We start from the raw sequence: 7,805 nt of genomic DNA, 5'->3' as shown, positions 1-7,805 counted from the left end.
GACTCCGGGCCGTACCCGAGCGGGACTCCGCCCGGGGGGCTTTATAAGCGGCCGCCCGAGCCGCCCCAAGGCCCAGCCACCGCCGCTAGACCACCCGCGCCCGCCGCCCCAAACCCTAACCCTAGCCCGCCGCCGCCGTGCCGCGCGTCGCCCCGCGCCGCCGCCGCCGCAGCCACCGCCGCCGCACCTCGCCCCGCGCCACCGACACCGGAGCCACAGCCGACCTCGCCGCCGCCGTGGTTTTCGTTAGAAAACCGTCGGTTTTTTAGAACCCACGGTTTAGTATATTTTTTAGATTGGTTTTGTTTTTTTTCTGGTTTAGTTATTTAGCGAACGTCCGTTCGTTCGTTCGTTTTAACGAACGATTTTCACCATTTAGCCGCAGGCAGCAAACGTTCGTTCGTTAGTCTGTTTGTCAGTTTTTCTTTTTCTCGGATTTTCCGCGATTATTTTCGATCGCTATTTCTGATCTGATTTTCGTTTTAGTATAACTTTTCGCTCGTTTATCAGAATCAGGCAATTCAAACGCCTAGAGTTTCGTCTCAAAGCCCTCTTTCTGTTTAACCAACTTAAACAAGATTTTGCTACTATAAAATTTGACTTCAGTCCAGATTAGTGAACGGATCTTGTTTCTTTTGCCGTTTGAGTTTTGTTGCTTCGTTTGATTTGATTCTTTTCGCAAACCGGAGTTCTTAAGTTGAACTTTCTGGTTAGATCTCTTATTTGAGTTTTGACCCGTGCCGTTGCTTGATTGCTTATTGTATGCTTGTTTGTTGCGATAGAGTACCCAGAGTGTGAAGTGTGCTACTACGAGTCTCTAGGTTTCGCGGATCATCAACAAGGCAAGTAACACTTTGATCATACCTCTTTACTACCCAGTTTTATTGCATTAGATCAATCCTCAAACAATTGCATGGTTAGGATCTGATTTAAATTGTGGGTTTGGGAAGTAGATGAGGTAGTACCTATTCACCTGTTTATTATCAAACCTTGGGAGTTACTTCTACGTTGCTTATATTGCTATGCTATGCTCGTAGACGTGGATTGGGTTTGAGTGTATTCATGACAGATGTGAGTATTGTTAATTAATGGTTAACGTAAGGTGGCAACTTTAATACACATCTGGGTGGATTGAGGCACCTAGGGAATTCCAGTGATTGCCTGTATTTTTTTGGAAATCCCGGGGTACCGTGTGATTCTCCTATGGACTGCCACCCAGGCTCAAAGGGATCATAAGATTATTCATGCTAGAAACTTCCGTGTGCAGCCACATGCCATTATGGGCTCTGGCATAGTTGAGTAAGTTGTGGGAAACCTTTCCATGATGGGCTAGCAGATGTAGGGGATTGTAGGTGTACAGGCCTATCTATCGGTTAAGGGGACCTCTTCGGAAAGACTGTGTCTCGGTCATCCGTTTCTCAAACATCATGTAGTGCGAGAAATCAAACGGAGGAGATCGAGTCTTGTGGGGAAAAGTGCACAAACCTCTGCAGAGTGTACAAACTAATCATGGTTAGCCGTGTCCCCGGTTATGGACATCTTGAGTATCTGGTTCTTGGATTATCATGTTGATCTCATCACTCTATTTAACTAATTTGTTGGGTTGTTAATTACTTTTAATTGGGATTGAGATGGGGTTTACCATTCTCAATGTTTTCAACCAACTTTGTAGTTAAATAAAATTTATTCCTTTGTTGTAGGGAAAAATTGGCTTTTCGCAAAACATATTAACCATACAGCCTCCACCAACCATATATGCATATAGTGATAGCTTTATTCTGTTCATTACTCTCTTGTGTTACATTGCCAGCATATTCCATGTGCTGACCCATTTTCAGCTGCAACGTATCATGTTGCAGACTTTTCAGACGACGAGTAAGGAGCCTTAGGTCGTGGTCTTTCACTCAGTGATGCCGTTGGAGTTGATGGACTCACTTTATCTTCCAAGACTTCGATTGTTATCATATTAGATGGCCTTAAGCCATATTTATTGTAATAAGTTCTCTTTTGGGACATTCGATGTAATAAGTGTGTGATTGCTACTCTGTTATAAATCCTTCAAGTACTGTGCGTGTCAGCATTACCGATCCAGGGATCACACTTATGCACAGAGATCAGACTGTTTGAGGTCTGGTCGCTACAAATATTTAGGCCTGAAAGATTCAAGATAAAAGTTTAATGGTGACATAAAAACAATAATACTTTGAACATTCTAACCAAGCAATTATGTCTTATCAAAATAACATAGCCAAAGAAAGCTTATCCCTACAAAATCATATAGTTAGGCTATGTTTCAATATTGTCACACAAACGTTCTCATCATGCATAACCCCGATGACAAGCCGAGCAATTGGTTCATACTTTTAACGCGCTTCAGCCTTTTCAACTCTTACGCAATACATGAGCGTAAGCCATGGATATAGCACTATGGGTGGAGTAAAGTATAATGATGGGGGTAATGAGAGAAGACAAAAAGGTAGAAAGTCTCACATTGACGTGGCTAATCAATAGGCTATGGAGTTGCCCATCAATTGATGTCAATGAGAGGAGTAGGGATTGCCATGCAACGGATGCACTAGAGCTATAAATATATGAAAGCTCAACAAAAGAAACTAAGTGGGTGTGCATCCAACTCACTTGCTTACGAAGACCTAGAGCATTTTGAGGAAGCCCATCATTGTAATATACTAGCCAAGTTCTATAATGAAAAATTCCCACTAGTATATGAAAGTGACAACATATGAGACTCTCTATCATGAAAATCATAGTGCTAATTTGAAGCACAAGTGTGGAAAAGGATAGTAACTTGTCCCTTCTCTCTTTTTCTCTCATTTTTTTCTTTCTTTGGGCCTTTTTTTTCTTTGGCCTCTTTTTTCTCCCCTTTTTTTATTTAGTCCGGAATCTCATCCCGACTTGTGGGGGAATCATAGTCTCCATCATCCTTTCCTCACATGGGACAATGCTCTAATAATGATGATCATCATACTTTTACAACTCAACAATTACAACTCAATGCTTAGAACAAAATATGACTCTATGTGAATGCCTCCGGCGGTGTACCGGGATATGCGATGAATCAAGAGTGACATGTATGAAAAAATTATGAATAGTGGCTTTGCCACAAAATACAATGTCAACTACATGATCATGCAAAGCAATATGACAATGATGAAACGTGTCATAATAAACGGAACAGTGGAAAGTTGCATGGCAATGTATCTAGGATTGGCTATGGAAATGCCATAATAATTAGGTATGGTGGCTGTTTTGAGGAAGATATAAGGAGGCTTATGTGTGATAGAGCGTATCGTATCACGGGGTTTGGAGCACCGACGAAGTTTGCACCAACTCTCAATGTGAGAAAGGGCAATGCGCGGTACCGTAGAGGCTAGAAAATTGTGGAAGGCTGAGAGTGCGTATAATCCATGGACTCACATTAGTCATAAAGAACTCATATACTTATTGCAAAAGTTTATTAGCCCTCGAAGCAAAGTACTGCTACGCATGCCCCTAGAGGGATAGATTGGTAGTAAAAGACCATCGTTCGTCCCCGACCGCCACTCATAAGGAAAGCAATAAAAGAACACCTATGTGTCAAAATTGTTACACAACTTTTACCATACGTGCATGCTACGGGACTTGCCAACTTTAACACAAGTATTTCTCAATTTCACAATTACTCAACTAGCACACTCTAATATTACCACCTTTATATCTCAAAACACTCATCAAGTGTCTAACTTCTCATGATATTTAATGAACTCAATATGGAAGAGTAATTTCATGATTAAAGCAAATTACCATGATGTTTAAGACTCTCAAAATAATATAAGTGAAGCATGAGAGATCAATAATTCCTATAAAATATAACCACCGCCGTGCTCTAAAAGATATAAGCGAAGCACTAGAGCAAAAACTATATTGCTCAAAAGATATAAGTGAAGCACATAGAGTATTCTAACAAATTCTTAATCATGTGTGTCTATCTAAAAAGGTGTGTACAGCAAGGATGATTGTGGAAAACTAACAAATAAAGACTCAAATCATACAAGACGCTCCAAGCAAAACACATATCATGTGGTGAATAAAAATATAGCTCCAAGTAAATTTACCGATGGATGAGGACGAAAGAGGGGATGCCTTCCGGGGCATCCCCAAGATTTGGCTTTTTGGTGTCCTTGGATTACCTTGGGATGCCATGGGAATCCCAAGATTAGGCTCTTGCCACTCCTTGTTCCATACTCCATCAAATCTTTACCCAAAACTTGAAAACTTCACAACATAAAACTTAACAGAAAATCTCGTGAGCTCCATTAGCGAAAGAAAACAAAACACCACTTCAAGGTACTGTATTGAACTCATTATTTATTTATATTGGTGTTAAACCTACTGTATTCCAACTTCTCTATGGTTTATAAACTATTTTACTAGCCATAGATTCATCAAAATAAGCAAACAACACACGAAAAATAGAATCTGTCAAAAACAGATTAGTCTGTAGTAATCTGTAACTAACGCAAACTTCTGGAACTCCACAAATTCTACCAAAATAGGAAGACCTATACAATTTGTTTAACGATCTGCTCCAATTGGAATCAATATTTTATCATGTTCTGGTTATTTTTAACAATTGTTTTCGTGAACAAAAAGTTTCTGGAATTTTCAGCAAGATCAAATAACTATCATCCAAGAAGATCCTATAGGTTTAACTTGGCACAAATACTAATTAAAACATAAAAAAATCTAACCAGAGGCTAGATCAAAGATTTATTCCTAAACTATAGCAAAATAGCAAAAAACTAAAAAAATAAATTGGGTTGCCTCCCAACAAGCGCTATCGTTTAACGCCCCTAGCTAGGCATAAAAACACGGATAGATCTAGGTATTGCCATCTTTGGTAGGCAATCTATAAGTGGCTCTCATAATAGATTCATATGGAAATTTAATTTTCTTTCTAGGGAAGTGTTCCATGCCTTTCCTTAACGAAAATTGGAATCTAATATTTCCTTCCTTCATATTAATGATTGCACCAATCGTTCTAAGGAAAGGTCTACCAAGAATAATAGGACATGAAGGATTGCAATCTATATCAAGTACAATAAAATCTACGGGCACATAGTTCCTATTTGCAAAAATAAGAACATCATTAATTCTTCTCATAGGTTTCTTAATAGTGGAATCCGCAAGGTGCAAGTTTAAAGAACAATCATCAAATTCACAGAATCCTAGCAAATCACATAAAGTTTTTGGAATCGTGGAAACACTAGCACCCAAATCACACAAAGAATAGCATTCATGATCTTTAATTTTAATTTTAATAGTAGGATCCCACTCATCATAAAGTTTTCTAGGATAGAAACTTCCAACTCAAGTTTTTCTTTATAAGATTGCATTAAAGCATCAACGATATGTTTAGTAAAAGCTTTATTTTGACTATAAGCATGCGGAGAATTTAGCACGGATTGCAAAAAGGAAATACAATCTATCAAAGAGAAATTATCATAATTAAATTCCTTGAAATCCAAGATAGTGGGTTCATTGATATCTAACGTTTTGACCTCTTCAATCCCACTTTTACCAATTTTTGCATCAAGATCTAGAAACTCCGAATTTTTGGAACGCCTTCTAGGTAAAGGTGGCTCATCTTCAGTCCCATCATTATCAAGATTCATATTGACAAATAAAGATTTAATAGGGGACACATCAATAACTTTTAGATCTTCATCTTTATTCTCATAAAAATTAGAAGAACACGCTTTCACAAAGCAATCTTTCTTAGGACGCATCCTAGCGGTTCTTTCTTTGCACTCATCAATGGAAATTCTCATGGCTTTGAGAGACTCATTGATATCATGCTTAGGTGGAACAGATCTAAGTTTCAAAGAATCAACATCAAGAGAAATTGTATCAACGTTCCTAGCCAATTCGTCAACTTTAAGCAATTTTTCTTCAAGCAAAGCATTGAAACTCTTTTGCGAATGCATAAATTCTTTAACACTAGTCTCAAATTCAGAGGGCATCTTATTAAAATTTCCATAAGAGTTGTTGTAGGAATTACCATAATTATTAGAGGAATTACTAGGATATGGCCTAGGATTAAAGTTTCCTCTATACACGTTGTTACCAAAATTATTCCTACCAACAAAATTCACACCCATAGATTCATTATTATTCTCAATCAACATAGACAAAGGCATTTCATTAGGATAAGAAGAAACACTCTTATTAGCAAATAATTTCATAAGTTCATCCATCTTTCCACTCAAAACGTTAATTTCTTCTATCGCATGCACTTTTTTATTAGTAGATCTTTCCGTGTGCCATTGAGAATAATTAACCATAATATTATCTAGGAGTTTAGTAGCTTCTCCTAAAGTTATTTCCATAAAAGTGCTGCCCGCGGCCGAATCTAAAAGATTTCTAGAAGAAAAATTCAATCTGGCATAAATTTTTTGTATAATCATCCACAAATTCAAACCATGAATAGGGCAATTACGTATCATTAATTTCATTCTCCCCCAAGCTTGTGCAACATGTTCATGATCAAGTTGCTTAAAATTCATAATGTCGTTTCTAAGAGAGATGATCTTAGCGGGAGGAAAATACTTAGAGATAAAAGCATCTTTGCACTTATTCCAAGAATCAATACTATTTTTAGGCAAAGACGAAAGCCAAGCTTTAGCACGATCTCTAAGCGAAAAAGGAAATAGCTTCAATTTAACAATATCATTGTCCACATCTTTCTTCTTTTGCATATCACACAAATCAACGAAGCTATTTAGATGGGTAGCGGCATCTTCACTAGGAAGGCCAGCGAATTGATCTTTCATGACAAGATTCAACAAAGCAGCATTAATTTCACAAGATTCAACATCGATAAGAGGAGCAATCGGAGTGCTAAGAAAATCATTGTTATTGATATTGGCAAAATCACACAATTTAGTATTATCTTGATCCATCGTGACAAGCAAGCAATCCAACACACAAGCAAACAATAAGCAAGCGAGAAAGAGGCGAACAGAAAGAGAGGGCGAATAAAACGGCAAGGGTGAAGTGGGGGAGAGGAAAACGAGAGGCAAATGGCAAATAATGTAATGCGAGGGATAATGGTTTGTGATGGGTACTTGGTATGTTGACTTTTGCGTAGACTCCCCGGCAACAGCGCCAGAAATCCTTCTTGCTACCTCTTGAGCACTATGTTGTTTTTCCCTTGAAGAGGAAAGGGTGATGCAGCAAAGTAGCGTAAGTATTTCCCTCAATTTTTGAGAACCAAGGTATCAATCCAGTAGGAGGCTACGCTCGAGTCCCTCGCACCTACACAAACAAATAAGAACCTCGCAACCAATGCGATAAAGGGGTTGTCAATCCCTTCACGGTCACTTACGAGAGTGAGATCTGATAGATATGATAAGATAATATTTTTGGTGCTTTATGATAAAGAGAAATAAAGATGCAAAGTAAAATAAAAGGCAATAAGTGTTGGAAGATTAATATGATGGAAAATAGACCCAGGGGCCATAGGTTTCACTAGTGGCTTCTGTCAAGAGCATAAGTATTTTACGATGGGTGAACGAATTACTATTGAGCAATTGACAGAATTGAGCATAGTTAAGAGAATATCTAGGTATGATCATGTATATAGGCATCATGTCCAAGACAAGTAGACCGACTCCTGCCTGCATCTACTACTATTACTCCACTCATCGACCGCTATCCATCATGCATCTAGAGTATTAAATTCATGAAAACAGAGTAACGCCTTAAGCAAGATGACATGATGTAGAGGGATAAATTCATGCAATATG

Source organism: Triticum aestivum, chromosome 7A (assembly GCF_018294505.1).
Source record: "Triticum aestivum cultivar Chinese Spring chromosome 7A, IWGSC CS RefSeq v2.1, whole genome shotgun sequence".
NCBI classification, from domain to species: Eukaryota; Viridiplantae; Streptophyta; class Magnoliopsida; order Poales; family Poaceae; genus Triticum; species Triticum aestivum.
Note: the sequence above shows the minus strand (reverse complement) of the source record.